The sequence below is a fragment of the Lissotriton vulgaris genome, chromosome 8 (genome assembly GCF_964263255.1).
Source record: "Lissotriton vulgaris chromosome 8, aLisVul1.2, whole genome shotgun sequence".
NCBI lineage: Eukaryota > Metazoa > Chordata > Amphibia > Caudata > Salamandridae > Lissotriton > Lissotriton vulgaris.
Window position 1 is genome coordinate 765,219,667 of NC_141696.1, and position 21,409 is coordinate 765,241,075.

The 21,409-nt window shown below is 47.1% G+C and overlaps 1 protein-coding gene and 1 pseudogene across 1 annotated transcript in view; both read left to right on the forward strand.

Moving 5' to 3' along the window:
* Positions 1-21,409, forward strand: part of STS (steroid sulfatase) — a 2,049,623-nt gene that overhangs the window by 189,555 nt on the left and 1,838,659 nt on the right. The gene's annotated exons all lie outside the window — the stretch shown is intronic.
* LOC147697965 (uncharacterized) lies at positions 13,593-16,021 on the forward strand (annotated as a pseudogene).

Consider the following 21,409-nt stretch of genomic DNA (forward strand, 5'->3'; position numbering starts at 1 on the left):
AGGAACACTCTAAACCTGACCTGGTACAAGCACTCCCATTCGGTTACCAAATACTCCGCCGTGACCGCAAAACAGGCATTGGCGGTGGTCTAGCAGTAATTTACAAATCAGATTACGTTGTCACCAGTACCCCCGTAAATTTCCCAGACTGCGAACGTCCTCCTTTTTTTATAAAATTCAGCGCCACACATACCTTTTCGGGTATGCTCATATACCGTCCGCCAGGATCACAAGGGCAGTTTCTTTCTGATCTTGCCTCGATAGCTGCAAGCCTTGCAGTCAGCTCTGCCAATTTTACCATTTTGGGTGACCTTAACATCTACCTGGATGACCCAAACGACTCCACAGCCAAAGAACTATCCTCTAGCTTAAATGCCCTCGAACTACATCAACATGTCCGTGGGCCCACCCACTTAAAAGGACATCTCCTAGACCCCATTTTCAGTAATTGCCAAAACCTTCACGCTGGAAAACCTTCCCCCCTTCACTGGTCTGACCATTTCCTTATCCCGCTCACCTGGACCCTGCCCCATCACCTCCCTCCAAAACCCCCGACGATTCAACGATCGCGCAATTGGTCTAAAATCCCTTTATCTGAGTGGCAGGATCTCCTACAACGTACCAAACCCACTAACACATCTATTCCCATTCAAGACAACGAGAACTATAACAGATGGATCATCAGTTCCTTAGATCTAGTACTACCGCTAAAAAGTTCCCATCCCAAGCGGGGCAATCCCACAGCCCCGTGGTATACGACTGATCTACGAGAGGCCAAACGTGTCTGTAAACGACTTGAGAGGAAATGGCGCATCAATTACCGACCAGCAGACAAAACGAGCTATAGAACAGCAATTAAAAACTACAAAGCAGACATCCATCTAGCTGAGGCTAAATATTTTGAACATAAGATCGAGAAAGCGGCGTCCAAACCTAAGGAGATCTACCGGATAGCCAAATCCCTCTTGCAACTTCCCGAGGCCCCAAAGGATCATAACAACACTCAGACCCATTGTGAGGAAATAGGTGAGTTTTTTCATCAGAAGATAGAAATCATCAATTCTTCTTTTCCGCATCCCGTCGCTTTGCCCACAGATTCTGCCAACATAGGCTGCACGACAGTCCCTCCTAATGTTCTCAATAGCTTTCCTCTATTAGACCTTGTTAACCTAGAAAAACTCATGGGACAGGTTAAATCTGGATCACCTATCGACCCAGCTCCCCCCAGTGCTCTCACCCAGAAAACCCATCAGATCTCGCCTACCATCCAAGACCTGCTCAACTCCTCCCTCCACACTGGTATTGTTCCACCTCTATGGACAAGATCAATGGTCAGAGCTCTATTAAAAAAACCCAGTCTCGATCAATCTAACCCCGCTAACTATCGACCCATTTCCCTCCTACCATGGCTCAGTATCCTTCTCGAGAAGCATGTTAACTCCGTTCTTACTGACTTCCTGGAAGCCAATAACATACTGGACCTTTCCCAGACCGGCTTCAGGCCCCGTCATGGAACGGAGACTGCATTGATTGCAGTGACAGAGGAGGCAAGAAGGATCTTGGACGATGCCGGGTCCACGGCCATCGTCCTACTCGACCTAAGTGCCGCCTTCGACACTGTCAATCATAATACCCTACTCCATCGCCTCGGCAAAATAGGAGTGTCAGGCACAGCACTCAATTGGATGAGGTCCTTTCTCACAGACAGATCCTTCCAAGTTTTTGAGAAGGACTTCACCTCTTCCAGTAAACCTCTCAACTGTGGAGTGCCTCAGGGTTCCTCCCTGAGCCCTACCCTGTTTAATGTCTACCTATGTCCTCTAGCTGATGTCGTCCGCCCCTTTGGTGTGAAGATTGTCACCTATGCGGACGACACGCAGCTAGTGGTAGCACTGGACCCCCCCTCAACTCACACCACAGCTTACACAAATGCCTGGAAGCTGTCGCCGCTTGGATGTCTGGCTCCTGTCTAAAACTCAACGGGGACAAAACAGAGGTAATGCTCCTTGGTAATAACATCACGAAATCCATTGACCCTATCTGGCCCCTCTGTTTAGGAAGTCCCCCGCAACCCAAGGAGCAAATCAAGAGTCTAGGGATCTGGCTCAACCAAAGTCTCACCTTTAACCATCAAGCTACCAAGCTCGCTGCCACCTGTTTCGGGTTGATGAGACTACTTCGTAAGATTCTTCCTCTCCTTCCGTTCCACTCAAGACGGATTATGGTTCAAGGACTAATCCTCTCTCGCCTGGACTGTGGAAATGCCCTATATCTTGGGGCCCCACAGTCTACACTTAACAAACTCCAGGTTATTCAAAATTGCGCGGCAAGAATTCTCCTGAATATTCCTCGCCGAACCTCAGTCAGAGCCAGATTGAGGGACCTCCACTAGCTCCCGGTGAGATCCAGAATCAAATTCAAGAGTATGTGCATTGCACATCGCTCATACTGGGGAACAGGTCCATCCATTAATTCCCCCCTGGTGAAAGCCTATCAGCCTTCCCGCCCCTCAGATCCGCGACCTCCCACCTCGCCTCAGTCCCACGCATTAGGAAAGCTAGATGTGGAGGCCGCTCGCTTTCTTACAACCTAGTCAAGATTTGGAATTCTCTTCCCCTCCCAATAAGATCAGAACCCAATCTACTCACCTTCCGTAAACTTCTTAAAACTTGGCTTTTCAGCAAAACCTCGGTTTAATTCTTCACTCAGCTCCACTCATTCCAGCCCTCTGGCTCAACTCAACCTTTTCGCAGCGCTGGGACGCCCCTGGGTAGCCAACGCGCTTTACAAATCCTCATTCCATTCCATTCCATTCCATGCGGTTGTCAGCAACAAATCCCTTCTTGTTTATTCAAGAAGTTTCTATAGACCTCTGAGTTAGCTGGCACACACAAGTAATAAAGTTTAATGTACTCAATAGAGACATACTGACCTCAGTCCTATGTCAAAACTATAGTGTATATTATTCCAATGTGCAGAGCCTATCAGGGATATGGGAACTACACTACAAAACACTTCTACAAAAATTCAAGTAAGCATTTAAACTGAACTGCATTTACCAGGATGCTAAGGGGCGACCTGTGCTGGGAGGTGAAGCAGTATGCTCCCATTCCCCTTCCATATATAAGAGAGCCTGAACCTGAGAAGGATGTGTGCCAACACCTTTGGAAATGCATTTGACATTAGGTTCATCATCTCCTTGTCTACTATTTTTGTTCCTATTTTTTTTTTCAGGATTCTTCTTTTCCTGTTATCTGCCTCCAGATATTCCTGGATGCAGTTCAATTCTTGGGTGTGCAGTCCTGTGTCCAGAGAATGTCCATAGCCTATTCTCCACAATTCCAGAAGAATCTTTGTTTCAAGAAAGTTTTTTGTACCGAAAGGCTATTTTTGTCCTTTTGACAACTCCTTTTGATGAACACCTGTTGCTTTTCCAATGTTATTGATTGTGAGTTGCATTATGGCTACAGTAACGATTTGCCCATTGATGAAAATCGTATGTTATGCCAGATTGTGGTGATCTAGTCCCTAGATTTTCCTGTAGCCTGAGGAGGTGTTCGTCATGTTTCAGAGGAGCCAACCAATTTAAAGATTTTTTTATATTCTTTGAAAGTGTATTTCACTATTCGTCCAGCATAATTTATACATGATTGATCTAAGGTAGGATATTTGATTAATTTATTTTGTCAGTGCAGACTTGGCAGGAGCCACTCCCTTGGAAAATTCTTCTGACCCCGGTTTAGAGAATTGTGCAACAGTTCTGATAGCTCTGAAATTATCTTTTCAGTGTGGAGAGGAGGGGAGAGGATTTGGCCTTACGGCTAGGGCGGTCAACCTCGAATCTGGGGAACTGGGTTCGAGTCTCATCAATGACACTGAACATCCTGTGATTCTGGGCAAATCACTTAATCTCCCCGTGCCTAACAAAAACGAATGTGTCATCTAATGCAACTGGTGCTATGTAAATGGCGCTGATACCCGATCCGGGTCAGGTTTGCGCTATATAAAACTCTGTTTGACCTAAAATATAATTCTTTGCTGAATAAACTCTTTGTGACATTCATTAAAGGAATTCAAGTGTCCTCTACTATGTCAACTAGTTCAAACAGTTGGGCATGGAAACTCTTTGTGTTGAGAGAACTTTAACAGCCCTGTTTAGAAGCGAGTTGAAAGAAGAGATACATGATGAGTTGGTTGGAACCCAGGATCCCCCTGCTTTTAATGAATTATTCAATTCACTTTTTTTGATTGAACATCACATATTTTAATGCTGGTTAGAAACAAAGAAAGACTTGAAACTTTTCTCCTCAGTTTCTGTCTAGAAGAGTTAGGACTTCTGGGTAAAGTAATGTTTTTTCCTCTGATGAGCTTATGCAGTTAGGCTCTACATTAGCCTCTCTATCGGAGGTAGAAAGAGAAATATCAAGGAAATCTGGGCTCTGCCTATATTGCTGGGACTCAACACATTTGATTTGAGCCTGTCCTGTAAGGTTTCAGATGCTTGCAGCAAACTTTGAAGGCCATCTCTCATAAGGGAAGGAGGCGTGATTTAGCACTGGTTTGCTTGTCAGATCTTTGCATATCACCTCTACTTCTTTTCCACTCCTGTTACTACTGTGTGTTAACTTATGAACTGAGGATGGAATTCGTTTTAATGTTTCGGTGTTACTACATATTTGGGCTCATGGTTTGTGCGTGCATGAAAAATGGACTGAAAAAATGTATATTTCCAGAATTTTCGATACCCATTAAAAAGCAAGTTCAAACCATAGATCGTTCACCCTTGTCTTCCGGGCTAGTAAAACATATCACTGCTCCTTTCTTCCATTGGCGGATATTAGGAAGTATTATCATTTGGTACAACACCATCGGCAAATTATACCTTTATAGTTGTCATTCTTTGGTTTAAAAAACACATTCCCTCTATCAACTCGGTCTCTCTGTTCGTATGTTTATCTTGTCAATTTTGTCAAGATCCTTGTTTTACCACTAGCAGCGATTGATCTCCAGCAGAGAACCTTGATAACACACCTGCTTGTAGTGTTGCCCTTGCCAGTTTTACAATGACTCTGGAACCAAACCAAACAAAACCAATTGTTGTTTGATACTTTTTTAAACCAGAGGTCTTCACTTACCCTTTTATCACAAATGTGATTGCTCTATTACAATTCAATGAAGTGCTGCTTTTCATTTTAAACATATCTCTTCCTGGTTTGAATTAAAACAAGCATTGTAATAGCCAATAGGTCTCGCCTTTAAGAACTTATAAGTGTTTAGCCATGCAACAGTTGATGTTGTTGCACCAAGGATATTGTGCTGCATAACTAAATACTTGTAAGGTCCCAAAAGCGAGACCTTTTGGCTATGCCAGTGCTTGTTGTCTGTTGGCATGTATGGGACAAAGAGATAGGATGAGGGCGGAAGGTACTTGGAACTATTGCAACACAAAAGCACAGTCCCTTTTGGAAATCGTAAGAATTTGTGACAAATGCTGTCTGAACAATAAATAGGGCTTGAAAACAATCAGTCAAATTCCAGAAGAAAACAAAAGGAGCTAGATCTTTTAGCTCATGCATGAGTGACTGACTGACTGCATCAATTTCACAACCCTGACAGTCAGCGGTCTGTCCTCGAATGCACCTGTCACTTCTCCAGTGGCCGCTGTCTTCTTTATCGTCATTGCTACAAGATGGCAGCTCTCGTGACAACACAAACCCAGACACAAACACCATAGACCCAGCTCGCTAGCTTGAAAAAGAGCTCTAGGCGTGAAAAACCAGCTCGGGCGCCGTTTGGAGGGAGTGAGGTGGCTCGAGATGGCTTTTTGTCTGTACCGTTGTTGCCAAGGAGACGGAAGTCTTTTCTCCGTCTCCAGTCTTCTCCGGGACATTAAATTCAAGTTAATCTTCGCGTAAGGCCCAGGCACTACTGCACAGGCCATTAATACAGAGTGGTGATTGTGGTGTAGTTTTCTAGTGGTTAGACCATGTGACCCTACAAGGAATGCTGGGAGCGGCGGCGGGCCATTTTCTGCATGGCAGTGCTTCTGTGCGTGAGTGACCCCGGCGCTCTCCAATACAATAAAGTTTCATGCTGAACCTCCGTATTCTGTTGCAAGGCCTCATTTATTGTGGGAACCGGCTCTTACAATTGGCGATGAGGGTGGCTCCCACCACATGCACATGCTACAACTGCACAATACCAGAGCACACAGCAGGATGGCCCGCCACGCATGGCGTGACAAAATCCTCGGCAGAAGGGAGAGCGTGTCAGAAGGTTCGGGAGGGGCGCCTGCAGCGCCTCCCCCTGGGCTCCAGAGTGGTCCCGGCTGAGAGGCCCTTCCCCCGCTTGGGAACAGTCTTCAGCAGACACAATGGTGGGGACAATACCTGCACCTACAGAGAGTGCACAGCAGCCAGGAGCCCTGCAGCACCACACAACATGCCACAGAGCTGCACACAGTAACCAGGAGCCCTGCAGTGTCCCACAACATGCCACAGAGCTGAGCTCAGCAACCAGGAGACCTGGAGTGCCACACAACGTGCCACAGAGATGAGCACAGCAACCAGGAGCCCTGCAGTACCACACACCGAGCTACAGAGATGATCATAGCAACCAGAACCCCTGCAGTGCCACACAACGTGATACAGAGCTGAGTTCAGCACCCAGGAGTCCTGCAGTGCCACATACTGTGCGAAGGACAGAGGGCACGTCCCAAGTCAGTGCTGACAGTGCCTGCTGGCCAGCACCTGGAGGAACCACCCAGCAGGCCAAGACCACGTTGACGCAGCCAGAGTCCACGGAGCTGAGGACGGCAGCCCGTGGCCCTGCAGTGACACACAGGGTGCTACAGACGGTCGGCGCCTCCAAGTAAGTGCCTGTGGTGCCTACGGCCCAGCATATAGAAGAGCCCTCCTACAGGGACGCTACCCCTGTGCTGCTAATCCTCCCAGTTTACCACTGTCCAGCTGTCACCAGCCTCCGTCGGGCTGACCACGGTCCCATTGCCCAGTCAGGATGTGTGCACAGACATTTTCCCTCACAAATCCAGTCCCCTTCCTGCCAAAACCAGGAGAACCTCCCATGAAGTGGGAGACTGAATGGGGTATTTTCTGAATTATTTGTCAGCTCTGGAGGACGAGGGCGAAGAGGCACTTTCCAGCAAGCGCAGGAAGAAAATCCTCCTGCACAATCTGGAGCCGGAAGGTCTTCAAGTATATGAGAACATGGTGAAAAAGACTAGACTCCCTAATGACGATGATGTCTTTCAACACATGTTGGAAGATTTGGATGGCCATTACCAACCAGTAGTCTGCATGGCCATAGACCGCTATCATTTCTTCCAGTGGAAACAAACAGAAATGGAGTCTGTGGAAGATTACGTGGCCGCGTGTGATGGTTATCGGTCACTTGCAAGTTTGGACACCTCCACGGTGAGCTAGTACGTGACCAGATAATAATGCACACAGTCAATACGAATATACAGGAGAAACTGTGGGTTAGCGTAGATGCGCCCTTAATGATATCATAGCCCTGGTCAAGAAAGCAGAGCTCTCTAAACGGTGCGCTGTAGCTGCCAAGACAGACTGCGCCAGTGCGACTACAGTGTGCAAAGTGACTGACTCCAAACCCCATCATAGCAAAACCCCACCCACAGCGGAGGCCAAGTACAGCAGGAAGCCACCATCCAAAGTGGCTGGACCCCACAGGACACCCAGTGACCACAAGAGTGGCTGCTACAGGTGCAGCAGTCATACGCATGCAGCCAATGACAGACGGTGCCCAGCCTTTTGAGTTAAATGCTCCTATTGTGGGGTGATGGGTCATTTTGGGAAAGTGTGTAGACGCAAGCACAGCAACTCCTCTGTTAAATGCATCCTACAGGATTCCGACACAGATGGGGTGGAAGGAGAAGTTGAGGAGGATAGTGTTCTTTGCATTGATGACCACGTTCTGGGTATTGATTGTAACAGCACTAAGAAACCCTTGTGATTATTAACAATAGGTGGTATACTAGTCTCCATGTGGCAGACTCAGGGTCGCCATACGCTATCATTCAATGCGACATCTGGGAGAGAGACTTTACATGCACCTTAGGCACTCACCTACACCCCACAGATGTTCACCCCGTCACATTCACGGGAGAGAGGATCCCCATGGTAGGCTTCCGCCCACTCCACTTCGAGTTCAAAGCCAGGATCTCAGATGGTAAACTGTATGTGATGGAAAAAAGTCCCTCAGTACTGGGGTGGGCAGACCAAAGGACTTTAGGGATTCAACTGAATCCAGGTGGTGCTACACAAGTACTCATGACAGACAACCCCCAGACGTGCGAAGGCGGAGCATGGAGGGACGACTTTCCAGCAGTCTTCGGAGGCACAATAGGCAAACTCACCAAGTTCATGCACAGAATTTGCCTCAAAGAAGGAGCCATACCGGTATGCCATGAAGTGAGGAACATCCCATTCAACTGCAGGGAGGCGGTACAGATGGAACTACAGTGCCTGGAGGACAACGGGGTGATCGAGCCAATCGAGAGAGCGGAATGGTTGGCGCCTTTGGTAGTCGAACGCAAGCCAAACAGGAAGGTGCGCCTCTGCATTGACCTGAGGGAACTCAACAAGAACATCATAGTGGACAAATTCCCGTTGCCCAAAATCAATGAAATGTTGGCTCAGACCAAAGGAATTCAATGGTTTTCAAGCATTGACCTCACAGCGGCGTACCATCAAATCTCGCTGCACCCCTCCTGTAGGAAACTGACATCGTTCATTACATGATTCGGATGCTACAGGTTCTGGCGGATGCCCTTTGGCCTGGCATCCGCTTCAGCAGTGTTCCAAAGCTGATGCACAAGCTGTTTAAAGACATCAGTGGAGTGCAATACTTCCAGGATGACATCCTGATCATGGGAAAGACCAAGCACGATCATGATGAAAAACTCTCCACAGTATTGCGAATATTATCACAAAACGGTTTCACGGTAGAGTGGGACAAGTGCAAATTTGGCCTCCACACCGTCACTTATTTGGGACACGAAATTAGCGATAAAGGCATCTCTCCAAGAAGTGCCAACGTTGAAGCAATCGAGGCAGCACCGATGCCGCAAAACAAGGAAGAAGTACGTTCCTTCCTCAGATTGGCAGAATTGTATAGCAAATTCCTGTCACAAATGTCCAAGGAGGGCGCAGTGACCACCATCAGCTTCCCGTCTCGCTCCCTGGCCTTCAACGAGGAGAAGTTCAGCATGGTTGAGAAGGAGATGCTGGCAGCCATTTGGGCGATGGAACAATTTCGACAGTTTTTCTGGGGCTCTAGGTTCCTCCTCCGGACAGACCACACGCCGCTTGTTAAGGTTCTCACATCCAGCGGACAGGCCAGTGCCACTCCACGCATTGCAAAAATGACTCTCAGGTTGTTGGACTTTGTTTATGATGTAGAATACATCCTTGGCACCAAGAACAAAGTAGCGGACTACCTCAGCAGATCAGCAGCGATGGAAAAAGCGCCCGGAAAATCGGAATGGGATGAATACATTATTGCGTTCATTCGTGATCAGGAGGAAGTCATAAGCATGCACAAATGGCAGACAGCATACAAGGAAGACGGTTTGTCATGCAGGGGTGGCCAGAGAAGAAGCACTTGGACACCGATCTACAAAAATTCTGGGAAGTGCGGGAGGAGCTGTCGATCAGTGAAAATGCCATATTCCTCTTACGAGGGGACAAAGTGATTCCACCACAACAATTAGTAGAACGCCTGCTAACTATCTTGCACGAAGGCCATTTAGGAATCGTGAAAACAAAGAATCGAGTCAAACTATTTTATTGGTGGCCTGCTGTCAACAGCCATGTGGAGAAGTATGTACGGGCCTGTGAATAGTGCAGCAAGGCAGACAAAACACAAACCATGCTCCGACCACCCCTGGGGAAGTTCGCCACTCCCACTAACCCTTGGGAGGAATTGTCAGTTGACATACTGGGACCCATTCTCGACAAGTGGGGAGTCCCCAAGTACGCCATAGTGTTAATGGACTGGTACTACAAGTGGCCGGAAGTGGAACTGTGCAAAAAAGCGGACACAGACAGAATCCTAGCCTTCCTCACAACCACATTCTTGAGAGAGGGAATTCCGAAAATCTTCACTTGTGACAACGGCCCCCAGTTCACTTCCGACAAATGAACTGCGTTCATGAAAAGGAATGGCATTGAGACCCGACACACCCCGGTGTACCATCCAGCCGGAAATAGCCTCGCAGAGAGGTTCAACCGAGGGATCATGGGGTTGGTGCAAGCAGCCATCAGTGCGGAAAAGGATTGGGAGACGGAAGTTAGACACACTGTATGGGCTTATTGAATTACTCCCACAGCTATGGAATACAGCCCATTTAAGATCCTACGGGGCTGAGACCCATTTACACGAGACAACACAGCTTGGAAGAACCTGACGCTTCAGAGTTAGTGGTCCCCAGCGGTAGTCCGGAGTAATTTGGAGAAGGCCCAGAAAATGTACACGGACCACTACAGCTAGACACACAAGGTGAACGACGTCTCGCTCGAAAAGGGGGAGTGGGTCCGAGTAAAGCTGGCACAACTGCAAAGGAAAGGCGAAAGCAAGTTCAGCGAACCTCTGCAAGTCAAAGAAGTCTACACATGGTTGGCTTTATTGAGTGACAGAAAAGTATGGTCCCACACCAGAATGGCCAGGTGTAATAAAGTGATTGGATATGACAAGGGAGAAACCTCGGCAAGCACCAGTAACACCAGCTGGGAATTGAATAATGAAGAGTTCGGTCCACAGACAGACACACAGAGAAATGGCACAACAAGAGACAATGAAGACAGAAGCGACAACACACAACGACAAAGGAGCATAGAGACCTCACGACAACTTAGGCAACAAGAAGACCAAGTCATCAGCAAATCAGACAACATGCGACAACCCTCCACAGCTCCCAAAAGTAACCAGCAAGGGAGTCCAAGGGAATCTAGGACACACATGAAGGAGACACACTTGACACAAGCACCCGCTACACGTACCCGCACAGGCAGGGCAGTAGTACTACCAAAAAGATACAGAGAATGTGACATGTAAGCTTGTACTATGTTGTGTATTCCTCCCCACCTTTGTGTCCCCCCCCCTTCCTTTTCAGTACTCCAGTAAATCTGTTATAGTACAGTGTCAAGGTAAACCCCTGGCACCCCTGATTGTTATAGTTCTGTTAAGAGGTTATTAAAGGAGGGAGATATGTGGTGTAGCGCTCTAGTGGCTAGACCACATGACCCTACAAGGGATGCTGGGAGCGGCGGCGGGCCATCTTCTGCATAGCAGTGCTTCTGTGCATGAGTGACCCTGTTGCTCTCCCTTACAATAAAGATTCATGCTGAACCACCGTATTCTGTTACACAGCCTTATTTATTGCGTGAACCGGCTCTTATAGAAATTTGCATTACCATTCATGGCACGTACTGCAGGCCGGTCCATGCCAAAGGAGGAGAGGGGCCTGTTAGTGCTTATGGGGGCAAATGCAAGCAGAGTGCGCGAGATGAATTCATTGGACTAACTCCCCTAAGCAGGCGGGGAAGTAGTATTGCATGGAAAGCACAGCCAGTAAGATTGTTAATTTGTATGCTATATGTAGGAGATGCCTGCTTACGACTGGTACGAACACAGCTAGCTGCAACTTTCATAGTTTTAGGTCGATAAGCTTGGCATAATAGGTTCTGCGCATCCAAGTATGGGCAGGTTAGAAAAATAGAATGGATGCATCTGTTCTCTTTTTATAAGCCAATAATTAATGTAAGCACCAGGCACTGGCCAAGGTCATCCCTGGGACAGGCCGTCGCTGGGATTGTCCTGAATAAATGAATGAATCATTCCTGTCTCCTCCACGGGTGTCCCTCATCCTAACCTGATCTGTGAGTTAGAGGAAGGTTGCTGGAGTTGCATGGTAGAGGAGGGAAAAGGATTGCATGGGCTGTAAAACAGCCCTGGGATCTAAAAACAAGCCCGGGAGTGGTGCGCGCACGCTTGTGCCCGCCACTACACGTGAAAAACAGATGGCACACTGAGCGCTGCTGCGTGTAACTGCAAGCCGTAGGCCATGGGTGGCTAAACTTACAGGCAATGGGGGTACAATCACCCACCTTTGCCCAATTGTGTGCTGCTTTCAAACGCAAAGACCAATAGAAAGAAAGCACGAGTGTGTGAAAAGTATAGATTGATTCTAAGAGGTCGTTTTCCTAGTGCAGCTCATGTAGTTCTGAAAATTCTGGACTTGTGCCACAAACTTTGTCGTAGCATGACGATTTTTATATCAAAAGACCGATAATGGCTAGTACACCATGTACAAGCATTTGCGTCATATTCGAGTGACGATTTCACCTCTAAATCGTCATTCTCGTCCTGTACCCTTGGCTTCCATTTTACGCATGGCAGCCATTTTGTGAGTTGCCCTTCACATAGGCTTGTAACTACAGCTGAATTCGATATCAAAGGACACATTCACCTTAATTGACTTTTCTGTGACCTGGGCAAGCTGGAACCATTGCCCCAAGCCAAACCTGTTTGGTCAGTTCCTCTCCCAGTGGCCGAACGAGATAGCATCAAAGCACAACAGGCCATAAACTGTTCCCATCGCACACACCCCCGCCAAATCTTGCTCACACCTGTCCCTGCTCTTTTCTCTTCTTTTGCTTTATGATGAGGAGGAGCCCGGTTTTATTGGGGGTACACCGATATCTGATGAGAATGTTGGGCCTTGCCGGGTAATTGATCACGAACTGGACATACTAAATGTGTACTTGTCATCATGACTCTGCTTTTCCTTTTGTAATGAAAATATGTGAATAGCTCACTGTAAATCCAAGAATGTTTGCACTGTAAATCTAAGAATGCTTGCCTGAAGCTTAAAAATCTGTATAAAAGAAGAAGCCAGGCTTTGTAAATTTGAACAGTCTCCTGAGAACTTACACACCGTGCTGTTGTACTTCTAGGACACTTGTTACTTGGTTGCAGCCAAAAAACTCGATCCTTGACTTCACCTAGAAGACTCGTGTTTCTGTGGTCTGAATCAGGAAAGTACTCAAGGTCTTTGGGTGTTGCCCCTGACAACGCTGGGTTACCGGATCAGTACCGGTTCTGAAAAACCCAGTACCTCAGTTGGCGCCCAACGTAGGGCGGTATCAGCGGTACCGGTCCAAGCCAGAGGTTCGTGAGGAGCTTCGTGTGAAAATTCCGGAGGACGGCCAGCCACTTCAGCGACCCCTGTATGTCGACGTGGTTCCGAAGGTCTTTGCTGCGAGGTTCCCCGCGTCCCGACGGCTACGAAGGACTGCTGCCCTGACTATCGCCCTGATTTGGACCCTTGATGTTTGGTAGAGCAAAACGTTAGACGAGTCTTCTGGTGACGTCATCGATACCTCAGTTACGTATAAATGGAGCGTCTCCCAGTCCTTAGTTTGTTTGGTGTCCCCTTTTGGGACCGCTTTGATTTGGAACTTGCAAGCGCCAAAGCCGAAGGACTCGTGTATTCACAAGATATATCGTAATCGATAATCCTTTGAAGTTTGAAGCTAGATTAGAGAGCGAAGATGCCTGGTCTTAGCAGACTTGGAAATTTGTTTTGTCTTGGTTGTAATAATAGGGACTCCCAACTGGAGGACTCGTGTCCGGTTCCTCCGATTGGAACTCCAACCTATGAATTATATGTAAAACATGGAGTAGGCCCCATTACATACAATGAAGTATGGATAAAATACACCAGAAAAGATGGTGTTTTAAAATGGCCCCAATATGGTAGCTTTGATACGGAGATCCTGGATAATCTCGAAGTTAAACTTTTTAAAAAGAAAGCCCGGCCGGCAATGTTTGACTCTTTCCGCTTATGGCGTAAGGAGGCCAAACAAAAGGTAATTAAATTAGAGAAGAAAAATAAGAGAGAAAGGGGTATATCGATAATGCAAGCTGCTAGGCAGTATAAAGACAATGAAGAAGAACAGATGAGTGAGCAGTTGCACAGGCAACGTAAAATGGTAATAGATAAATGCTACCCAGTTTTGCCGCCTCTTCAGCAAGAAGCAGCAAAACAGCTTGAAAAAGATCCCCTAATGTCGCATTTGTTAAGTTCACCACCCCCCTATGCGCAAAATGCTACAGCACCTCCACAACCTTTCGTTGCGCAACCCATGGTTGTTATACCTCCTGTTCCTCCACAGCACCCACCAGCTATTCTTCAGCTGGCTCCTATTCCTCCGGTGCAGCCTTCCCAAGGGTCACTGGCCTTTACACCTGCTCTTCCTATACTTCCTCCAACACTAACTACTGTATCGACTACCACTCCTGGTACTCCTCCTGACACTGCCTCTGCATCTGCCTCATCTCACCCTGCTTTCCCACTTGTCTTTTCCTCAACTTCTCCGTCTGTCCGCCAGAGAGTGGCAAGCACTGTTTCTAGTCTTCTATATCCTTTGTTTGGAGCGACAAGCCCGACTCATACTCCTGAACACAAAGAGTTGCGCAGCCACCTGCCTGATTCTAGGGAGAAAGAAGTATTGGATCGTTTGGCACATAAATGGGTTACTGACCCGATGAGATATGATCTGTTATGGATGCCTTCCATCAGTGGGAAGCATCAAAGCAGAGGTACGTTTTCGAGAAAATGTGTGTTTTTCTATGCGAAGACTTAGAGGAGAATGATTTGGACTCTAACCCGCCCGAGTTGAGCCATGTACGGTTCGAATTTTCAAAAGGTACAATTGTGGGTTCAGATGTTAGGAAAGCAGTTGCGACGTTGTTATCACTTAGGACTGAAGATGTTTCCAAGTCATTGTTTGAGTCTGATTCTTCTACCAAGAAGAAAGGAAGACAATATTCCATGAGAGAGGTTCCCCCAGTTTGGAGGGAAGGGAATGCCAATATTGTCCCAGCCATTCTGCCACATTTTCAACGTGTGTGGGTACATGTCCCATGGAAGCGAGCTGAAGTATTAGCCCTTAAGAAGACATTGCCCGATCCCCGCAAGAATCCGGCAGGGTATTACAAGGAATTGTTGCAGACTGCAGGTTCATGCATTATGAATTTGGCCGATGTAGATATGTTGTTTGGGAATGTTGCTCCACAGCCTTTATGGGGAAAGATTCGTCATACAGATCATGATCAAGAGCTAGGCGACACATGGGTGAATATTGTTGCTGCTGATGCTAGACAAGTTGGTGGTGCTAAACCTGAGCCTTTAGTGGCAGAACTTCCTGGTAGAATTATTACGTATATGAAGACTTTGATGCCCGAATTGCGTGTAAATTGGGATAAGTTGTCTGCATGTAAGCAGAAGAAAGATGAAACAGTGTCTGATTTCTTCACCAGGTTTGAAGAAGCGTTTGTCGACCACAGTGGTCAAGATATGAGCACAGAAGGTGGTCAGCGACTGTTCGTCGATAAATTCGTGCACAATCTGCTTCCAGAGTTGTGTAAAAAGTTGAAGGATTCAGAGAGTTCATGGGCAGTTTCCTCTTCAGCACAGATATTGGCTACTGCGCAATATTGTGAAAATAGAGACAAAGATGAGAAAGATAGAGTAGAAAAGAAAACGAAAGAGTTGAAAACGAAGGTCCTGGTACAGCAAGCATACCCGCCACGTGGTGGTAGTGGCCAGAATAGTGGCGGTCAGAATAACTATCAGCAGCCTCCACAGTTTCAAAAGCCAAGAGTAGAGTATACTCAGCCACGCGTTCCTGTGGGTCCCAATCAATGTTCGTATTGCAAGGAAGAGGGTCAATTTAAGTATAGTTGCCCAATCCTGTTACAGCGCGCAAATGGTGTGTCAAACACAAGAGGTAGAAGTGTTCAGCAAACACCTAGAGGTAGAGGACGTGGAAACGTCCATCAGAATGCACGCTCCTTTCCGCCCTAGGATTCTATGAATAAGTTTGATCAGCAGAATAACGCATCTGGTAGGACAGCTCAGTACTACACTGATGATTACTATGCAGAAGATGAGTATATGGAAGGTAATGATTGCTAGGACAGCCATAGACAAAGAGAGGGAGTTGTTTCAGTTCCAGTAGATCAGAGTGGACCATACGTTGAGGTGATTACATCAGGTGTGTCAGAACCTTTTCTGTTGGATACTGGTGCTACAAAGAGTTCTATGATGCACTCAAAACTCCCTGGCGCACCTTTGTCTGGCGAAATGAATGTTTCTGTAGGTTTTTCTGGCGCCCCGGTTAGGAACCCGATTTCATGTCCTATGTCCCTGTCTGTTGGTCCTTGTGAATTCGAAGCACCCCTTATTCTAACAACAGGTTGTGGTGAAAACTTGTTGGGACTGGATCTGTTAAAAAGATTGTATGCAACTTTGTACTGTTCTCCTTCAGGAGTACAACTTACACTAGGTAAGAAAGTGGTTTCTCCAATGTATTTGTCGAGAGATAAAATTCCGACAGAATTGCTGTCTCTCCCTGATATTCTTTGGGCTACTGGTCCTAACGATGTGGGTCTCTTGGAAATACCACAATATGTTGTGAGATTTCCAGTAAAGGTGAAAAAGCGTTGGTAGCGATCATTTATGATTTGATTGAAAAAGATGTGATTGAAGAGACAAGAGGCAACGTTTGCAACAGTCCTGTTCTGCCTGTTTTGAAACGAACTGACTCGTCCAAGCCACCTGTGTACAGATTTGTGATTGACCTTAGAGAGGTGAATGAAATAGTAGTGCCACAATTTCCAGTTGTTCCTGACATCACTGCTTCTGCAACATGGTTTTCGGTGATTGACTTGAAGAATGCTTTCTTCAGCATCCCTATTGCTGAGGAAAGCAGGGATATTTTTGGCTTCAGTTTAGGAGGACGAAGCTTCCGCTTTAAGCGCGCTCCCCAGGGCTACTGTGAAAGTCCATCAATATATAGTCAAGCTCTAAAAACGCAGCTTGATACGATTGTTTTACCTGAAGGCGCTACACTCATTCAGTATGTTGATGACTTGCTTATTGCTGCAGATTCTGAGGAAATCTGTAAAGAAGCCACATTGTCATTGTTGCGTCATTTGTGTGATCTGCATCACAAAGTGTCCCTGTCTAAATTACAATATTGGCGACAAGAAGTGACCTACTTAGGTCATCTCTTATCGAAGGAGGGAAGGAAACTGACCCCAGAAAGAATCCAGGCAATAGCAAAATTAAGTGTGCCAAGAACACAAAGAGAAGTGCGTGCTTTCTTGGGTATTACATCGTACTGCAGACAGTTGATTCCAAATTTTTCTTTACTGGCCAAACCATTGGTGGCATTAACATGTAAAGATACACCCAACCCTGTGCCTTGGTCTGAAGAGTGTCAGAAAAGTTTTTCTGAATAGCGCACAGCATTATGTTCGGGTCCTGTGTTGGGTACCCCCGACTACAGTAAGCCCTTTACATTGTATGTCCATGAGCAGGAAGGTTGTGCATTATCAGTGCTGACACAATTGTTTGGAGACAAGCAGCGTCCATGTGCATATTTTTCGTCGACTTTGGATCCAGTAGCTAAAGCATTGCCAAGTTGTTTAAGAGCGACAGCAGCTGCAGCTGTTTCTATTCGACAGTCTGCTGGTTTAGTGATGAATAACACGTTAGTGGTCATGGTTCCACATGCAGTGGACACATTATTGAACAGAACCAAGACACAGCACTTAACTAGTGCTCGATTGTCAGGTTACAAACTAACTTTGTTAGCGAGCCATGTGCACATCAGAAGATGCAGCACACTAAACCCAGCCACATTGTTGCCAATTCCAGTTGAGGCAGAGAGTGCTGAAGAACAACACGATTGCTTTCTTAGAACAGAAGAAGAAACAAAAGGGAGAATAGACCTCCAAGATACTCCTCTTGTTGAATGCGATGGTACCTTATGGGTGGATGGTTCATGCTTCAAGCTCCCAAATGGTGACACGACTGCAGCATATGCTGTCAGCACTTTGCATACAGTTGTTGAAACTGCGCGTATTCCACATAACTCAGCTCAGGCGGCAGAAATGATCGCACTTACAAGGGCGTGTGGGTTGTCAAAAGGAATGAAAGTGAATGTGTACACTGACAGTCAGTATGCGTTTGGCGTGGCTCATAGTTTTGGACGTCTGTGGCGTGAACGTGGGTTTCTGACTTCGCATGGAGCCAAGATCCAGCATGGTTAGTTGGTGAATGAGCTTCTTGAATCACTGACTTTGCCTCTACAAGTTGCGATCGTAAAATGTAGTGCCCACAAGAAGGTGACTGATGATGTTGGTCAGGGGAATGCATTTGCGGATGAAGTTGCAAAAGAGACTGCAAGGAACGTGATGAGTCGAATGTATGTTGCAGGTCCCGTGAGGTGGATTGGTGATGTGGGTATGTGTGAAGACACGATTGAAAGTGTGAAGTCTATTCAATCCGAAGCCACTGAGAAAGAGGTGAATGAATGGAGAGAAAGCAAGGGTAAATTGGATGCGAATGGTTGTTGGGTCGAATTGTCAGAGCATCAGAGATAGTTGTTACCCGATGCGTATGTGCTTGCAGTGGTGACAATGATTCAGAAAAGGGGGTGGTGATGAACAGTGTCTGAATTAAGCAGACCACTCTTACCCAGTCCAAAGATCAGGGCTTGATCCATCACCGTTTTTTAGCTCACTGCACCATCCCAGCTCAGAACCTGGCTATATGCAAATTAGTCTGTCCCTGGCCCAGTGCATCATGGGAACAGGGCAGACCAAACTACCAAGCCAATTCTTATACTGGGAAGGAAACAAGCTTCCGGGGACCGGTTTCTGGCAATTCAGCCGTCTTCAGCCCGGCTTGCTTGAATCCTGATGGTGCAGTGAGCAAGGGACTCACATCTGAGTATACCCTTCCACGCTTATGGTGGACAAAATGATTCAGAAAAGGGGGTGGTGATGAACAAAGTGTCTGAATTAAGCAGACCACTCTTACCCAGTCCAAAGATCAGGGCTTGATCCATCACCGTTTTTTAGCTCACTGCACCATCCCAGCTCAGAACCTGGCTATATGCAAATTAGTCTGTCCCTGGCCCAGTGCATCATGGGAACAGGGCAGACCAAACTACCAAGCCAATTCTTATACGGGGAAGGAAACAAGCTTCCGGGGACCTGTTTCTGGCATTTCAGCCGTCTTCGGCCCGGCTTGCTTGAATCCTGATGGTGCAGTGAGCAAGGGACTCACATCTGAGTATACCCTTCCACGTTTATGGTGGACAAAATGATTCAGAAAAGGGGGTGGTGATGAACAGAGTGTCTGAATTAAGCAGACCACTCTTACCCAGTCCAAAGATCAGGGCTTGATCCATCACCGTTTTTTAGCTCACTGCACCATCCCAGCTCAGAACCTGGCTATATGCAAATTAGTATGTCCCTGGCCCAGTGCATCATGGGAACAGGGCAGACCAAACTACCAAGCAAATTCTGATACTGGGAAGGAAACAAGCTTCCGGGGACTGGTTTCTGGCATTTCAGCCGTCTTCGGCCCGGCTTGCTTGAATCCTGATGGTGCAGTGAGCAAGGGACTCACATCTAAGTATACCCTTCCACGCTTATGGTGGACAAAATGATTCAGAAAAGGGGGTGGTGATGAACAGAGTGTCTGAATTAAGCAGACCACTCTTACCCAGTCCAAAGATCAGGGCTTGATCAATCACCGTTTTTTAGCTCACTGCACCATCCCAGCTCAGAACCTGGCTATATGCAAATTAGTCTGTCCCTGGCCCAGTGCATCATGGGAACAGGGCAGACCATACTACCAAGCCAATTTTTATACTGGGAAGGAAACAAGCTTCCGGTTTCTGGCATTTCAGCCGTATTCGGCCCGGCTTGCTTGAATCCTGATGGTGCAGTGAGCAATAGACTCACATCTGAGTATACCCTTCCAAGCTTATGGTGGACAAAATGATTCAGAAAAGGGGGTGGTGATGAACAGAGTGTCTGAATTAAGCAGACCACTCTTACCCAGTCCAAAGATCAGGGCTTGATCCATCACCATTTTTTAGCTCACTGCACGATCCCAGCTCAGAACCTAGCTATATGCAAATTAGTCTGGCCCTGGCCCAGTGCATCATGGGAACAGGGCAGACCAAACTACCAAGCCAATTCTTATACTGGGAAGGAAACAAGCTTCCGGGGACCGGTTTCTGGCATTTCAGCCAACTTCGGCCCGGCTTGCTTGAATCCTGATGGTGCAGTGAGCAAGGGACTCACATCTGAGTATACCCTTCCACGCTTATGGTGGACAAAATGATTCAGGAAAGGGGGTGGTGATGAACAGAGTGTCTGAATTAAGCAGACCACTCTTACCCAGTCCAAAGATCAGGGCTTGATCCATCACCGTTTTTTAGCTCACTGCACCATCCCAGCTCAGAACCTGGCTATATGCAAATTAGTCTGTCCCTGGCCCAGTGCATCATGGGAACAGGGCAGACCAAACTACCAAGCCAATTCTTATACTGGGAAGGAAAGAAGCTTCCGGGGACCGGTTTCTGGCATTTCAGCCGTCTTCGGCCCGGCTTGCTTGAATCCTGATGGTGCAGTGAGCAAGGGACTCACATCTGAGTATACCCTTCCACGCTTATGGTGGACAAAATGATTCAGAAAAGGGGGTGGTGATGAACAGAGTGTCTGAATTAAGCAGACCACTCTTACCCAGTCCAAAGATCAGGTCTTGATCCATCACCGTTTTTTAGCTCACTGCACCATCCCAGCTCAGAACCTGGCTATATGCAAATTAGTCTGTCCCTGGCCCAGTGCATCATGGGAACAGGGCAGACCAAACTACCAAGCCAATTCTTATACTGGGAAGGAAACAAGCTTCCGGGGACCGGTTTCTGGCATTTCAGCCGTCTTCGGCCCGGCTTGCTTGAATCCTGATGGTGCAGTGAGCAAGGGACTCACATCTGAGTATACCCTTCCACGCTTATGGTGGACAAAATGATTCAGAAAAGGGGGTGGTGATGAACAGAGTGTCTGAATTAAGCAGACCACTCTTACCCAGTCCAAAGATCAGGTCTTGATCCATCACCGTTTTTTAGCTCACTGCACCATCCCTGCTCAGAACCTGGCTATATGCAAATTAGTCTGTCCCTGGCCCAGTGCATCATGGGAACAGGGCAGACCAAACTACCAAGCCAATTCTTATACTGGGAAGGAAACAAGCTTCCGGGGACCGGTTTCTGGCATTTCAGCCGTCTTCGGCCCGGCTTGCTTGAATCCTGATGGTGCAGTGAGCAAGGGACTCACATCTGAGTATACCCTTCCACGCTTATGGTGGACAAAATGATTCAGAAAAGGGGGTGGTGATGAACAGAGTGTCTGAATTAAGCAGACCACTCTTACCCAGTCCAAAGATCAGGGCTTGATCCATCACCGATTTTTAGCTCACTGCACCATCCCAGCTCAGAAC